Raw genomic sequence first — 19127 nt, forward strand, 5'->3', positions numbered from 1 at the left:
TTTTATACTTTTTTTTTACGAAGAAAACGCAAGACTGTAAACGATTGAACACAAGAAAGCATTTCTTTTGTATGAAACTGTATACAACATTTTAAACTAAGCCAGTTAACAAATGATTTATTGACTTTCCTTTTATCCGTATCACCAAATTCATTCATCTAACTATAAACGTGCGTTAAAAAAATCATATGAATCGCCGTCTTTCAGATGATCAAGTTTCAGCATCGTTTAGAGGGAAAAGACTGCTTTTCGGTTTTCAGGGAACGACTTTTTTCAGCTTGAACAGTTTACTAATCATCGGACCACATGCAGATGATAAATATGTTTTTATTCTTGATGTTAATTAACATCCTACGCCACATCGGAGGTAACAGGTCAAATCGGCATTTGGCCGGACCGGCAACAGATCATATCGACAGAAATGAACTCATGAAAAACAGCATACATTAAACTTGAGGCCCCTTGTTGTACAAATTAGCACATCTTTTTTTATCCACCACCTAACATTTGATAAAAAACAAAGTTTTATATTTTTATATATTTGTCAGTTAGCACGAGTGGAAAATTTTCGCTGCATTTGGCAAGCTGACCTAAAATGAAATGTTCCGTATAGTGGGTATTATTTAAGTCTGGTACACTTTCAAACTGTACATATTGTAAAATTTTGCCTGTATTTTACAATCAAATACTAGTAGTCTTTTTAACAGACAAAATGGTATTCCATTTCCATTCGTAAACACTTCTTATTCTATTAAGTTATATTTCCTTACATTCTTTCTAAATACCCATAAACTGAATCGACTAACCTGCACAGCGACCACAGCGACAAAGTAAAAATTTCAAAGATAAAACAAAGTGAAAAAAAGAGAAAGTGCGAAGGGGAAAGAGATATGTAGTCAAAGTTAGTTAGGAAAGGTGAGGGATGAATGCTATCAATATTATATAACAATTCACAAGGAACAGATTCAGAGCAATTTAGTTTTGTATAAAGATAAGGAGTTGTAGTATGACTGCCAATGAGACAACTATACACCAAAGTTCAAATGAAGTGGATGTAAGCAATTATAGGCAACCGTACGACCTTCAACAATGATGATGATGATGGATGACTGCTTAACGTCCAGCGGCAAATTAGTATGCATATTCAGGACGAGAACATATTAATGTAATATGAATATTCACCCTGCTTTGTACTAGACCGACACGCTAAGCCGGATCTTTAACGTGCTAGTTCACAGTCCGCAGGAAAACATGTCACCTTACCCGGACACATTATTCTGACTCCGAGCCAACCAGTCATTGTTCTTATTCTTCAATGTCGCGTGCTTAGTGGAAAAGCAGCAAATACCAATTTTAAAGTCTTTGGTTTGACCCGGCTGGGGTTCGAACCCACGACCTCCCGCACTCGAGGCGAACACGTTACCACGAGACCACCGATGCGGTTACCTTCAACAATGAGAAAACTCATACCGTATAGTCGGCTATAAAAGGCTCCGACATGAAAAGTATGAAACAATTCAATTGAGAAAACCAACGGCCTAATTTATAACAAAACAATTTACGAAAAACAAATATGACAGACATGAACCAACGACAACCACTGAACTACAGGTTCGATCCTGACTTGGGACAGGCACATACAGTATGTGGCAGGGTTAAACATGTTTGTGAGCGCTCAACCCTCCCCCAACATGGGACAGTGGTGTTACAGCACAACATAAGAACACATTATAAAAATCAGTTCGAAAGGGCTTAACTCATCAGATCGAAACAAAGCAGAAAAACATCTAACAAAAACACAGATCGGACATGGCAGGGCATTTATATATCCCTAACAACAAAAAAGACGCAAAGTACAGACCTAAGAGTACTCGCAGTTAGTTTAAGGCCAATAACAACTAATAAAAAAATCATGTTATTAAGACTAAAATATCAATCAGTACACATCCAACATCCAATGGATTTAGTGTAAATACGTCATTAACAGTCAGAGGAAAACATGACCGTGTGCAATGCCAAAATATAGGTATCGACAGTTTGTAGTACCGTGAAAGTGCATATGTGTATAACAATAATATTTCGTATGATTTTAATTTACTGATAACAAAATCAATATTTATACCAATAAAATCAATATTCAAAAATCTAATTACAGTGTTGAATTGGTAACCTTTTAGAATAAGTTTATTTAAAGGATTGAAAAGTTTACCCGAATCGTTTCTAAAATTTAGGATGTACTATTCCGTTTGAAATAAGTTTTCTACAGGTACAGCCAAACTTGCAGACCAAATCTTTGTATATATTGAAGAATTTAGTAAAGGTTTTAAATATTGTGGTTACGAAATCCCTGACTTAATACAGTGAAATCCAAAACGTCACTACATACACGGGCATTGCGAACGAGTTTGGATATTTAAACACCGTAAAACGGTGCCAAAAATGAACAATAAGGAAGTAAAATAATCCCTTTTGTCGTAAATTTTGGTGTAGAGTTTCTGGTGTAACACTGAAATATCTAAATCTTAGAAATGACAATTATTTCTGTTAATATTTGATTTATTCAAAGGAAGTTCCTTCCGGTAAACGGCAGTATATTTAGAGAATTCTTAATTATTTAATAGAATTTAAGTCTTGTACTTAAATTCAGTTATCACGATGCGCTGTATATACGTTATGTTTGGTTATTAGTGAGTTTAAGTAGACCATAATCTCATTGGTGGTTAATGAACCTTACAATCTGGCGTAACGAGCCTTTTTCAATTTGGATCCAAGGAAGGCAGAAGACAATTGAACTAAAATATAAAACCGAAAGAAATTGATAATTTTTTATATTGTCAGGGAGTATTTAGAATTATTTACACCTTTAAAGTCACATTTGGTGGTTTTACTAACGCAAGTAATGTTTCGTCAGAAAGGGACGTTAATTATGTAATTATTAGCTGACCTGGGCCAAGTGAGCTTTTCTCATCACTTGGCGTCCGTCGTCGGTCGTCGTTGTAACTTTTTACATTTTGAACTTCTTCTAGAGAACCACTAAATGGAATGAAACCAAACATGGCATGAATGTTCCTTATGAGGTGCTGACCAAGTGTTGTTACTTTGTAGCCGATCCATCATCCAAGATGGCCGCCAGCGGGGGACTTCGTTTAACATAGGACCCTATGAACAATACATACAAATGTCTTTTTTTAGAGAACCACTAAATGGAATGAAACCAAACATGCCATGAATGTTCCTTGTGAGGTGCTGACCAAGTGTTGTTACTTTGAAGCCGATCCATCATCCAAGATGGCCGCTAGAGAGGGACTTAGTTTAACATAGGACCCTAAGGACAATACATACATATGTCTTCTTTAAGAGAACCACTGAATGGAATGAAATAAAACATGTCAGGAATGTTCCTTATGAGGTGCTGACCAAGTGTTGTTACTTTGTAGCCGACCCATCATCCAAGATGGCTCCCAGCGGGGGACTTTGTTTAACATAGGACCATATGGACAATACATTCAAATGTCTTCTTTCAGAGAACCACTGAATGGAATGAAACCAAACATGGCTTTAATGTTCCTTATGAGGTGCTGACCAACTGTTGTTACTTTGAAGCCAATCCATCATCCAAGATGGCCGCCAGAGGGGGGACTTCGTTTTACAAAGGACCCTATGGACAATTCATACACATGTCTTCTTTAAGAGAACCACTGAATGGAATGAAACCAAACATGCCATGCATGTTCCTTATGAGGTGCTGACCAAGTTTTGTAACTTTGTAGCCGATCCATCATCCAAGATGGCCGCCAGCGGGGGACTTCGTTTAACATAGGACACTATGGACAATACATACAAATGTCTTCTTTTAGAGAACCACTGAATTGAATGAAATTAAACATGACACGAATATTCCTTATTAGGTGCTGACCAAGTGTTGTAACTTTGTAGGCGATCAATCATCCAAGATGGCTGCCAGCATGGACTTAGTTTGAAATTTGTCGACGTTTTAACCGGTTAATCAATCGAAAGATTATCTGAGTAACCGCTTAGACACAACTGTTCAATTTGACAACATTATCTTAGGTAAATACATTTGATACCGGTCTACTACTACATCGTTGAAATGCAGAGTCTAGTATCCATCGCGCAGGTACTAAATCAGCCATTCAATATGGTAATTTACATGTGCATATTAGAATTATTTTCTTGCGAGACTACTCTATTAAGTAAGATGTGAGGCTATTCTTAAATGCCTCTGCATCATCTATATTTAATAGTTTTGTTGGTAAGCTGTTCCAGCCTTTGGTGATACGAGGAAAGAATCTGTATTTGTGAGTGTTGATTGATGTTAGAAGATTTCTGAATTTATATTGGTTGTTGTCCTATTTTGATGTTCTATATTATCTGGCATATTTATGGCTATTTTATGATGTTACAGTAGTGCTTTATGAAACAGGCAGAGCTTTTTTATTTTTCGTCTGGTTTCTAATTACGGTTATTTTAATTCCTAAAGAATGGTAATAACTGATCCAGGTTCTCTAATGTATTTATGTTTAATGAAACACGCTGATCTTCTTTGCACTATCTTTTTATGGGATTTCCCTGGTATGGATCACAAGCACTGCTGGCATACACTACATTTGGTCTTGAAATAACTTTATATGTATTATTTTTTTTGTTTTTTTCTTCCAGGAATTTATTGATATTTCTTCTCTGGAACTATGTTATTGGTGTGTATATCCAATGTCAGGTTGATGGTGAACGGAACTCATAAATGTGGATTTTGGTCTACCGGTATTTTCATTCTGTAAGGTTAAATAGTTAAAACATTTGATCTTAAATATATCTAAATTATGTTGTTTCCTTGAAACCATTTGACTAATTATTCCAGGGATTATTTAGTTAAATGTCTAAATAGACCAGGAATAATAAAGGTCCTATGAAATTCAAAGTTACTCACAGTTATATAACAAGATTCAATGGTTCCTATTAACTTTTTGCATTTTGCGAACGAGTTAGGATGAACGATTTTACAGAATAGAAGTAAAATAGCAGTAAGATTTCTATGGTCCAGTACCTTGTATAAAGACTTCATAATTTGTGACAGTTTTAATGGAAATTTAACATGATTGTACAATTTAGATTTTACGTAGTTCTGGAATTTCTCCGATTTAAACTTGTGTGAGGATTTTGGATTAGCTTCTCACCTTCTGTGCTAAATGATAATATCAGCAGTTTGCAATATAATCTTTGTTTGTGAGGACTTTTTCTTCGTGTTGATAGGTCAATTTCCTGCTGTTTTGTAGTGGAATTCACATCCTTCAAATGCCTCCATACGGCATCAAATTTTACAGTTTTTATCATATTTATGGCAGCCATAAAATATTTTGCTTTTGATGAACAAATTAATTTTTCCTATGTGTTGTTTAATTATCCTTTAAGCATTCATTAGTAATCATACACATATGGGTGTCATTGACTAAGGATAAAGTACAGAGTTTGTATGCATTGCACATAACATTGTTTTGAAGAAACAACCGGTCACAGCCTAAATAATAATTAATTTATCTGTCTAATATTTATTATAATTTAATACCGCATATGTTTAAATTTTGGTGTTCGTGTTGTATCTATTGCAGTGAATTGCATTTTTATGTCAGTTTTCAAGATTCACTACAGGCTGATCAACCCAGGATTGTAAAATTACTACTGGGCTTATATAGAGGCCAATTAAATGTGCATTTAAAAAGAAGAAATTAAAAAATTAAAAATAATAAAAAATAAAAAATAAAATAAATGAGCAACAAGCCTGTGGCTGCAACATTTAACTGTGACGATGACACAATCATATAGAGATGGTTTTGTTTTATAAATCTAATTCATATTTACGGATGAGTTGTTTGTGATTATTGATTATTATCAAATTTTACATTGGTAATTTGTTTCATGATTTCATTATATGTATATTTGCATTACGGTAAGCAAGCAACAATTGGTCCCAAAATGTACATCTTTTGAATTTTATTAGTGTTCGTAACTTTTGTTGCCATGCAAAACACATTTTTTTTGTAGTTATGAAGCAGTGGGCAATATAGTGAACGAGAACAATAGAAAATCCACCCTTATAAAAAGTCGAGAAATCAATAATAAATAATAATCTTTAAAACAATGCAGGTGACGATACTGATCAAAAGTTATTTTTAAACAACTTTTGTATATTTTAAAGAAAGTATTTGTTAAACTGTGTTATAAAAATATCCACATGCAAATACACGATGTTTAGTGTTCAGTAATGATCTAGCTAATTGCATTAGAAGCTTGTGAAACTGAAGTCTAAAAAATGTGAATCTTTGCTGTATATTGATACAAAAAATTGGAGGAAAAAAAATTATGCACATACAAAATCTAAAGAATTTTCAGGTCACCCATTTTCGGAGTGTTCCACAAAGTCACTTGAAGTATTTAAAAAAATATATATATATATATATATAAATTGATATTTATATTGTGTTACAAAATTCTGAGTTTATTTTTAGCAATCGTGTCTGCTTAGCTCAGACAGTCAGCAGGAAAAAGCAAACCACACCAATAACTGTCAGTTGCAGCTTCTGCAAGAAAGTCAACCAAAGACTACCAGCTATATTGGTATCTGTACCACAGTTAAACAGCAACCAAATCTGTTACAAATCAGTCAGGATTCTACTTCGTCAAAATTATCTCCCCATAACGCCACCTAATTTTTATAATCGTAAAAATGGAAGAGTTTGCAGTGATGACGCGCTGTCAATTTAGCTCTTGAAACCGATAAATATATCCACATAGAATAATTACGATCCTTATATGCAAGTTGTATTTTAAAAGATAAATGTATCTACTAGCTATTTAGCATCATTTAATGCACTTTTATGCATCTGATCAACTTAAAACTTTAATCTGATCTGTTGTCAGGTGGAATTTTCGAAAGTTCTAAAATATTAAAAAAAAAATCTAATTTAATATTTCATGGAAGGGCAGACTAAAAATTTTCAGAGGTTGAAGACTAATTATCCTAGATAACACACACAAAAAATGAAGTTTTTTTGAAGATATGCATTTTAAAGATCCAACTTACAAGTCTGTCGTCAAGTACTTTTAGTAAAAATTTGTTTTTCGAACACACCTATTCTGCTGTTATGACTCACTAGAAAGGTATTTCACTTGACCCATATATTTTATTTTTTAGTACTGTAAATTTTTAATGTTATTATATCAACCTAGAGCCTCAAAATATAAAATTAATAGAATCTGAAGCGAGGTGATGTGTAAAATATTTTTCTTTTATTCGTTTTCAAGTCATAATAGTCATCTCAAACACGCCTAAACAAAAAAAGGTGTACTCGACTTTCTCTTTTTGATGAAATTATTGCCCATTTTCGGGGTTTTTTCCAAAAAACTGTCGCCGCGGGCAGAGATGCAAATTACTGCTTTAAAAGGGCCAATCTGTTATCTTTCTTTGGATTTTTTTTCGGCGGAATTCATGCTAATGCACAAAAAAGATCCAACTGTATTTGCACCTACCACAATCGACTGGACTGTTTTGTGAAAAATTTTCTATGATTTAAAAGTTTACAAATATCTCGAAAGTCCATACTATAATTCATGTAAAAACACATATGTAAGATGCAAAAAATCCTAAATTATGCACCTTTATTAAACTTTTAAAGCCCATAGAAAGAGATGTAAACAATTAAAATATACCAATTTTACTTTTTTACCTTCTCTAACAAAGAGTTCCATTTCTTTTGTTTAATTTCAACTGGGCTTCCGCCTGAAATCGGGGGTACATAGTATTAGCATTTACCACATCAGCCTTCTTCAACCGAATGTTAAATACAACGGCAGATGTATACACCACTACAAGTACAGATGATACTACATATACTTTTACTTTAACACTAGAACCAGTCGAGATCATTAATTAGGTAATGTTACCTTAAACTTTGCAATGTCAGTGGCATTGAATACAATTAGTCAGTCTTATCAAATAACTAATGTTTGCATGCACACTGATATAGCTTTTAATGTTTCTGAAGGTATCTGAGAAAAAGTTGTAAAATGTCAATATATTAATTTTGGTATATTGATGTCAACCAATAATTCAAAGCCAGGTACACGTAAGCTAGTTTTAGAAGGGGTAAATTAGTTACACAATACACAAAATAAATTTCGTTTCTTTCATTGGGCAATGAACATCTGTTAAATAAGTGTACATGTATATTGTACAGCTCATCCAAGTAGATCCATAAATTACTAAAGATTGTTGTTTTGGGTGCAAAGCGAAATATTAGCATTCTTTTATGGAAGTTGTATGATGAGCAATTCAGGTTACGTGAAGCATTTGATCCAGCAAGTTTATGCGGGAAAGTGGATTTAGAGCTTTGGTTATTAAACATGCAGGATATTATAGGCATTCCCTATTTAGGAATATTTTCTGCTGTTTATCGTGCATTGTCGGCCAATGCTTATATGCATAAAAGGTTGAAGAGCTATTCTTTCAATAATGATGGTAAATGTTTCAAGCCTTTCTGTCATAATAAAGTCGCAGTTGAGTAAACAGTTTGATAATTTTCCATCACAAATAAGAATTAAATCAAAATTAAATGCAACAAAGAGTTGTGTAGGTTAACCTGTCAAGATGTGGTTGTTGGAAATTGTAAGACATTTCCAGAAGTGAAAAGATATTAGAATAGATAGGGTACATCTCTCATTTGTAAAAAACAATTATTTTTTAAATACATAACTTAATTGCAAAAAGTAAAACATTGACGGGTTAAAATGCAAACATAATAGACATGTACAAGTACCCGGCCACGTCACTTGTATTTGTAGTATTTGGATTTTTATTCATCTCATGAGTTAAACCTCTTTCAACTGATTTTTATAGTTCGTTCTTATGTTGTACTGTTACACCACTGTTCCAGGTTAGGGGAGGGTTGGAATCCCGCTAACATGTTTAACCCCGCCACATTCTGTAAGTATGTGCCTGTCCCAAGTCAGGAGCCTGTAATTCAGTGGTTGTCGTTTGTTTATGTGTTACATATTTGTTTTTCGTTCATTTTTTGTACATAAATTAGACCGTTAGTTTTCTCGTTTGAATTGTTTTACATTGTCATTTCGGGGCCTTTTATAGCTGACTGTGCGGTATGGGCTTTGCTCATTGTTGAAGGCCGTACGGTGACCTGTAGTTGTTAATTTCTGTGTCATTTGGTCTCTTGTGGAGAGTTGTCTCATTGGCAATCATACCACATCTTCTTTTTTATATATATGGATTGCTTTATATTGCCCACAACACTAGACAAAAAATCTTTATTGGGATTTAAAATAGTTTACAGCTTGAGTTTAGCTGGTTCAAATTAGGATAATGGATTTTAATTGTATTTATAAAGGAATTTCTAGTATTACTGCTGATTTGGCAATGAAGAAAAAAGTGTTCCTCGTCATTTAAAATTTTGCAAACTTTACACACAATATTTGATAGTCGTGAATAAAATTAATAATTACAAGGCAAATTACTAATCACAAAGCTAATTACTCATTGAATGAATCTATATTGCATTAGCAACAACATTGCTTTAGCAAAATAACAAGGTGTATACATATATGACAAATATAACAGAATACATAGAACAATGAAATGATGCAGATATAACTTATGATAACACATACATTTGTACAACATATATAAATGATAATCTGCGATCTTAATTCACATGCCGCCTTTGAATAATTCCATAGTTTCTTTGTTACTCTTTTTGACCCAGCTTGTAACAAAAAATTTAGCTTTCGTGTATTTGGCCATGAACAATAATATTTTGGCAAAAAGATACATCTAAGTAGTCTATATACAGAAGTTACTGATATTGAAATTTTAGATGAATTGTATATCCCCCAAAAATAGAAATAGTTCTGATTTAGTAGTCAATAATTTTGGGAGAAAATCTATTGATTTCTGTAAAAATAATAATGTTTTATATATAATGGCAGAATTAGAAATGATGGAGCTGAGAAATTCACCAGCAAAAGTTTGAGTGTAGTAGATTATGCTTTAAGTACGGCCGCTTATCTATTGAAAATTGTTGAAAATTTTGAAATACTAGAATTCAGCAAATTGTACTCAGATATTCGTTCACCACTTTCACTGCCGGGTTTTGGGAGAGATTAGGTATGAATTTACACATCACAATGAATGTAATAGAAACATTCCAGTAAAAATTAAACCATGGGAATTTGAGAAATCATTAGATTTTAAAAATAATGTTGAAATAGCTAGAGTTCAAGCAATTCTAGAAAATTTAGACATTTTGAATACAAATACGACGGATGTTAATAAAGACAACGTGAATCAAGTTGTACATACAATTTCTGATATACTTTTTGAATCTGCAAAAAATTCTCTTGGTTTAACTTGTGAAAAGCAAAATTTTGAAAATACTAAAAAGCAATCAAACAAGTTATGTTTTAATTCTGACTGTTATAAAGCTAGAAAAGAGCTTAGGAAAGCTAAACGGCTATATAAACATTATGGTTCAAATTTATTCAAACATAGAGTTAAAATTGCTGAAATCTATTATAAAAATCTAATCATATTTAACCTTAACATGCGAAAAAAGATGAAATATATAAGAGCGAAAAATTCCGAAGTATTCTGGAAAATTTTAAATCAAGACTTCAATTTCTCTAGAAACATTATTCGATTTTTTCAGAGATTTGAATGAAAATAAATATGACAAAAGATATGAATCTGTTATATAAAATAATATGGACCAAGAAAATTCAAATGAAATTTTAAATGTAAAAAAATGGCTAAAGATGAGATGAAAACAGCTGTAAAAAAATGCAAAAAATAATAAGGAACCAGGAGAATATAAAATGATTAATGAATATATATGTTCTTCTTTGGATAGTATGATAGATATTTATGTTCAATTGTTTAACTTAGTTTTTGATTCAGGAATTTTGCATGAAGCATGACTTATAGGTCACATGATACCAGAGTGCAAAAATAAAGAAGACAAGATGAATCCTGAACATTGCTATCTTGTTTGGAAAAGTTTTTACATCCATTTTGAATGATAGATTAAATGTTTTTATAGAGAATATAATTTATTGCATGAAAACCAAGCTGGTTTTGATATGGTTACTAAACAAATCATCACATTATTTGTATTGTATGTGTTCCGGACCATATGTGTATTTGGACCGTACGTGTATAGTCATAACCATATTGATATATACTCATATGGTCCGACCATACGCGTATGGTCCGGGTAATTAACATGATGAACATTGAAAAGGTGTTATAATAAAAGTGCTTCTAAAAATGAATTTTACACTTATACAATCATATGGTAACCATTACAACATGATTAATGACATAAAGTGAATTTTATTCACAAGTTAGAAATATTTATAGAATAATTAATCGAAGAATTCAAATAGAGAAAAATATTCAACGAGTGACCGAACAACACATTAATTCACGAAAGCGCGTAGCGCATGAGTTAATTATCAGTGTTGTTCAGTCACGAGTTGAATATTTTTCGATATTTGAATTCTTTGATTAGTTATTCTTTTTATTACATTGGCAAATGGCTTTTTTTTATGAAATTAATGTAGAAAATGTAAGGAACTATATCTTTTTTCTACGCATTCACAATTTGTTTTGATCCGACGTTATCGACGTCTTGACAACGCCTAGTGTTGTATGACGTCAGAGAGTGAAATAACCACGTTTATTTCAAATGTGAAACTATCGGTTTTTATTTGACTGGGAAATCAATGTACATTCATTGCTACAAATGTAATAATATAATATAATCTTTTTTGCGTGGTCATTATCGATTTGTTCTTACAAAACAGAAATGTCGACTTTGGAAAATAACTTCTAGAAATATCTAAATGAAGTGTTGAATAAAAAGTCAATTGTTTTACTCGCAAGCACTTAGTACATCGAATCCTCTTTTTTTAAATTCATTTTTTTTTTTTAGTATTTAAATTGGTTTTTAGTAAATTAGAATTTCGTAAATATTTCAAATTGATATAAGTTATGATTTCTAATTCCTATTCATACGATCTAAGTTAACAATAACAGTAAAATGGTATGAATCGGAGAGAAAACACATCAATTAAATGAAAAATAAGTGGAAATTAGAAGAAGTTTGTTTTATAAAATAACAAGAAAAATTTATTTCTAAGGAGCTATTGACCAAATATAAAAAAATATATAAGCACTCAGGAAAAAAGAAAAGAAGGTCAATGCCAAAAAAAACTGTGGTTTCACTTACGGACGAAACAGTTGACAGGATAAAGGGCTTTAAATTGATTCTTGCGAAGATTCAGACAAATAATATACATTTAGTAACTGTTCAGCCGTTTTTGGTTTGGAGAATGAGCTTTGTGAAGTTTTTATTTATAAAAAAACCTATATGGTATTAATACCCATATGGTCCGGTCCGTTAATGACCAACCGAGTATATACTCATATGGTTCGACCATACGCGTATGATCGGACCATATGAGTATACGCATATGGTCATGACCATACACGTATGGTCCAAATACTCATATGGTCCGGAACATATGCATTATTTGAAATACTCTTTCTAAGAAAGAAAAAATTTGTATTGTGCTTTTGTTGATTTTGAAAAATCATTCGACTTTTGTTCACCGTAATTCATTATTTTTTAAACTTGTTAAAACAAATATTACTGGCAAATTTTAAAGAATTATACAAAATATGTATAAAGATGTAAAATTATGTATCAAACATAACAATGAAAATTCAGAAATCATTTTTCTCTGAAATTGGAGTAAGACAGGGAGAAAATTTATCGTCTGTATTCTTTTCATTGTATCTAGATGATTTACAATAATATTTAGAAACACAAGGTATTAGAGGTGCAGAATCTATCAACAAAGATGCTGAAAATGAACTTTCAGTATATTCAAAATATTTTTGCTTTTATGTGCAGATGATACCATTTTATTAACAGAGTCTGTTGGAGATTTACAATTTATGCTCGATAATTTTTCACAATATTGTTTAATGTGGAAAATTAGAGTAAATGTGGATAAGACTAAAATTTTTATTTTTTCAATAGGCAGCATGTCAAAAAATACTAATTTCTTTTTGAATAATAGAGAACTAGAAATATTTAAAAATTATGAATATCTTGGTATCTTTTTGACTTTTGTAAAAGTGGGTCATTCCCGTAAACAAGTTAGTATCTTAAAGAACAAGCAACTAAAGCTATGCATGGATTATTGAAGAAATTTAGAAGAAATAACTTATCTATTGAATGTCAAACTGATTTGTTTTAAAAAAATAGTAGAACCTGTAATATTATATGGATCAGAAATTTGGGGTTTTGAAAATTTAGATGTTCTTGAAAGTATACAGTTGCGATTTTGTAAAATTATGTTGCATTTGAAACAATCAACACCTAACTAAATTGTATATGGTGAGCTAGGCATATTTCCTATATCGTTTCACATAAAGGTACGTATGATAAATTTTTGTTGTAGACTGGTTAGAGGAAATGAAACAAAATGTTCCGCATAATTATATAAATTGTTACATGTTTACTACACAGATTACGGTTATCAATCTAAGTGGTTAAAATTTATAAAGAATATTTTAGATGTTTGTGGTATGTAAAATATTTAGCAGAACCAAACTGATTTTTCGTCAATATGGATTTCAAAACGTGTAGAACAGAAACCTAAGGATCAATTTATACAATTTTGGTATTCAGAAATGTTCAAATCTCCTAAGGCATTGTGCTATAGATTATTCAAACTCAAAAAATGCAATTTGCCAAGAAGCGAAAGAGTGTGTCCTCTCTGTGACACGATGGAAATTGGTGACGAATACCACTATATCATGTAGCTACTTTAATAATGTTAGAAATGATGCTTCGCCCTTTTTGTCATGAAAATGTTAACATTACTATTTTCTTCAAACAATGTAATCATATTAAAAATTCTGATAAACTGTGTAAATTGATTAAGAACGTCCAAGGAAAGGTTCCTCCAGGTTAGAACTTTTTAGTGTTTATCATATACAGGTATGTTATTCACACATGCACTACAAATTTGTATATTGTTAATATGTATATGTTATCTATAGCATTTGCTTTATTAGAATAAAGCATTCATTCATATTTGTCTAAAGTTCACTTATAATTTGTACGAAGGATATATGATAATTTAACATGATAGAAATTATGGCCTTTTATATATTTTTAACAGTAATAAATTTTAATTGCCTTGAGGAAACAGTTCTTGTATTCAACTCTTCTTAAACACTTTTCAACTGTTCATAATTTTAGGGTCTTGATTGTTTAAAAAGTGGCCATAAATGCAGGTGTTTGTGAACACTCTTTTCGTCATTTAATCAGTTTATGTAATAGTGTAAACATGGCCAGTATCGTTGATCAGCTGGATACATTTGTCCAAGAAGTTCTGAAAATAGCAGAGAATAATGCATTAAAGCACAATCATATGTACATCAAGGACAAGCTTAATGGGCTTACAGTTAAAATGAAGTATGCCAAAACAGTTTTGAAGAAAAATGATCAAGATAGATACTTGCTTTTAAGAAATATGATGTTGTCCAAGTACCTAAAAACCCACCAAGAAAGGCAATGGTAAACGTTGGGTATTTTAGTTCATATATCAAAGTTATACAGCTGCTTTGTGTGCGTAAGATTCGATTTTTAAAAAATAAACGAGATTTTTGGTACACACGAATTGGATCACAAACCAGCCACATAAAACAAGAGGTTAACATACAATCAGTGTTATTGCACTCTTTTCGTCATTTACTCAGTTGATGTAATAGTGTAAACATGGCCAGCATTGTTGATCAGCTGGATACATTTGTCCAAGAAGTTCTGAAAACAGCAGAGAAAAATACACAATCATATGTACACGAAGGACAAGCTTAATGGGCTTACAGCTAAAATGAAGTATGCCAAAACAGTTTTGAAGAAAAATGATCAAGATAGATACTTGCTTTTAAGAAATATGATGTTGTCCAAGTACCTAAAAACCCACCAAGAAAGGCAATGGTAAACTTTGTGTATTTTAGTTCATATATCAAAGTTATACAGCTGCTTTGTGTACGTAAGATTCGGTTTTTAAAAATAAACAAGATTTTTGGTACACACCAATTGGATCACAAACCAGTCACATAAAACAAGAGGTTAACATACAATCAGTGTTATTACACTCTTTTCGTCATTTACTCAGTTGATGTAATAGTGTAAACATGGCCAGCATTGTTGATCAGCTGTATACATTTGTCGAAGAAGTTCTGAAAATAGCAGAGAATAATACATCAAAACACAATCATATGTACACCAAGGACAAGCTTAATGGGCTTACAGCTAAAAAGAAGTATGCCAAAACAGTTTTGAAGAACATAAATAACAAACTATAAAACTTTTGACTGCTATTGCTGAAAGCAAGCTTATTGTAACTTACTGATTTTACTTAATGTCAACAAACACACTCATATCGGCGACTAAACTTAAAGTCTGTCGAAAAGGAAAATATAGACACCAAGGAAATGTTAACATCGTGGATGAACGACAATGATATACAACGCAATGATCTGCAGGTTTGCGCTTTGTACTGTTTCAAAAAATTCGTACTTTTCATAGAATAATCGACCAAATCCATATTACAAATTATTGTACAAGTTATAAGTGAATTTTAGTCAAATAATTGTACAAGTTATAAGTGAATTTTAGTCAAATTTTGTACAAATTGTAAAATTGACAACTACAATTTTTCTAAAAATGGCTCACTTAAAGCAAATGAGAAGCATTTAGCAGAAAAAGCTACGAGAGCCTTGTATGAAGGTACCAAAAAAGGAGACAACATGGTTTGTCAATAAGTTTTGAATTAGATTTAATTAATAAATTGGTTAACCTGTTTTTAAAATTACTTTAGGCTGTGAAATTTGGGAATTTAGAAATAATGAAATATTAGAAAGAGTTCATTTGAAATTTTGTAAACTTCTTCTGCATCTAAAATCCTTAGAAAACCTAGTAAATTATCAGCAATCACATACATGTTAACTTTACTATTGAATGTACAGAATCTTTTCTTAATGAAACTAGTTTATCTTATGTGTGGTTAGTTCAAATTTGTATTATTGAAATTTGGTTAAAGACTGCTATTGGAACATTTCTCCAAGATCAGTTTAAACAAACATGGTATTCACATATTCAAACAAACTCAACCGCCTTTTTAAATAACTTGATGGCTTCAAGAAGTACTGAGATATTTTTGGAACCCCGTGATATTGACACCTTCTGTCAATTTAGACTGATAAACCATAGATAACCAATAGAAAGTGATAGATGGAAAAAAATCAGAGATATAAAAGAATATGCGGACAATGTGATTTAAAAGATCTTGGAGATGAATTTCATTATGTAATGAAGTGTACATTTATGGCTATAGAAAGAAAAAAATATATTGATAAAAAAAGTATATTGATTGTCCAAATATAATTAAATTTAAGGCAGTTATGAATGTGACCAAAAAAAATGTATTAAAAAAATCTATGTTCATTTATAAGGCATATTAATTCAAGTGTCTTCTCCTGGCTGAATCTTTTGATTTATATTTGTAAATGGTGTACACATTATGTTTTCTTTTAATGTATATCTGTGCTATTTACTACATGTAACTTCTGTATATCATTGTATTGACAAAGGTTTATCAGAATAAAGATATATATACTGTCGGCGGACAGAATAGGAACTACGTGGACGTCTAATTGATATTCTTTGAATTATGGAGGGAAAAGGGGGGTAGGTTCAGACGTAGCAAAATAAATAATCTGCCCCTTAGTCGTTGGTCTAAGTGAATAACAGTTTTTCAAAAGTCATGAAAACCACATATTTACCTCAGCATAAGACAGTAATAATATACTATCTCTTTTCCAAAAATAATCAAAATAAAAACAGAAATATGTCGGAAAAATAAATTCTTATTTACAACGTAAAATAGAACTCCTGACACACAGATATATAGGTACCGAAAAAGATGAGTATTGTTTAACTTCTGTGATGCACTGGTATATCAAGTGTAGATTTGACCACTGATTGCCGATCACGTTAGGTGTCATTTCGGTTTGTTACCTTTGCTGTGTCGTAAAGTGTTTTTTAATTTATTAACATAAAAACAAAACCAAATTTTATAGTTTGCCTTTGGCCCGATGATTAGCAAATCTTTCCATCCTAAATATCAGAAAGCATTTCCCAGAACGACGCTGAAACAAAATAATCTGCAAGACAGCGTTTCCTGTGATTTTTTTTTTCAATGGGCATTTATGATTAAATTAAATGATTTTGAGATACGGGGCAGTAATAATGAAATGAAAGTAAGTAGAGGATTTGAAACCTGTCTTAATAACAGCTTCATACAAAAAGAATGCATTCTTGTGTTCAATCGTTTAAATTTTGTGTTTGTGGGACCGTTTACAACCTAATTAGAAACTTTCATAATGGTATGCATTACATTTTTATCAAGTAAATAGTTCTAGTGTTCCGTGAGATACAAGAGAGACCACCGCATACCACCCGATTGAAGCATCACTCATCTCATCATCTCGTGTCTCCTGCATCTTCGTCAACAAATATCTGAAAGCTAGCGTTACGCGTATCTGAAAGCTAGCGTTACGCGTATCTGAAAGCTAGCGTTACGCGTATCGGAAAGCAAGCGTTATCGTCGATCGCATACGAAAGCAATCGTTCTGAATATACACCGTGAACTGAGCAAATAATCTTCGGGGAAATGAGATGTAGCAATGATCACCAAATATCATACGTGGTTTCCCTTAAACTGACCTAATCAAAAAAATATTGACGCCGCCACCGGAAACAGTATACTTTAGTCTCGCTTTTTGACCCCGACACTTTTTTAAGTAAAAAAAATAGAATAATAGGATAGCCGACACAATTATATGGCAATAGCTTAAGTCCTTATAGGTCAGGAGAGCGAAATCTCGCTTTTGACCCGACGCTTTTTTAAGCAAAAGAAACGATAATAGGATGGCCAACACAATGATATGGCAATAACTTATGTCCTTATAGGTCAAGAGAGTGAAATAAAGTGAAAACAGATTATACCTTTATTTTACAATATAAACAATTATTTTGAGAACTTTGTTCATTGCTGAAATTTGTATTCAATAGATACAAGAAGATATGGTGTGAGTGCCAATGAGACAACTCTCCATCCAAGTCAAATTTTTTAAAAAGTAAACCATTATAGGTCAAAGTACGGTCTTCAACACGGAGCCTTGGCTCACACCGAACAGCAAGCTATAAAGGGCCCCAAAAATTACTGGTGTAAAACAATTAAAACGGGAAAACCAACGGTCTGATCTAAATAAAAAACGAGAAACGAGAAACACTTATGAACCACATCAACAAACGACAACTACTGAACATCAGGTTCCTGACTTATGACAGGTACAAACAATTGCAGCGGGTTTAAACGTTTTAATGGTACCAAACCTTCACCCTATCTGAAACAATAGTGTAACATCACAACATAGAAAGACACACTATAAAATATCAGTTGAAATGGCTTAACTCAATCAAAAGACATGTTAACACCAGTGAACAAACACTGAACAAATAAATTTGATCTATGATACAATGCATGCATATGTATGGTGGGTAACTGTATCAAGAGTTATTGAAACTTCATTTGCTAACATAGACACTGATACAGTCATTTGAAGAGCATATTTTCAAGGTTAAAAGTTTAACACATTTTTCATTTTAGATAAGAAAATTTTTATAATTCTTGTGCATTAAACCTATATCAAGTAAAAACATTTTTTTTTGTAATAAAAAAAATCATATGCATTATATCGAGGTATTGCATATATTGAGTACTGCTATTGTTTAAAATTTTGTAACGGCATTGTATAGATTAAGTACTGCTATTGTTCTACATTTTGTAGAGACATTGTATAGATTGCTCACTGCTATTGTTCTACATTTTGTAGAGACATTGTATAGATTGAGTACTGCTATTGTTCTACATTTTGTAGAGGCATTGTATAGATTGCT

Source organism: Mytilus californianus, unplaced genomic scaffold, assembly GCF_021869535.1.
Source record: "Mytilus californianus isolate M0D057914Y unplaced genomic scaffold, xbMytCali1.0.p SCAF_4, whole genome shotgun sequence".
NCBI classification, from domain to species: domain Eukaryota; kingdom Metazoa; phylum Mollusca; class Bivalvia; order Mytilida; family Mytilidae; genus Mytilus; species Mytilus californianus.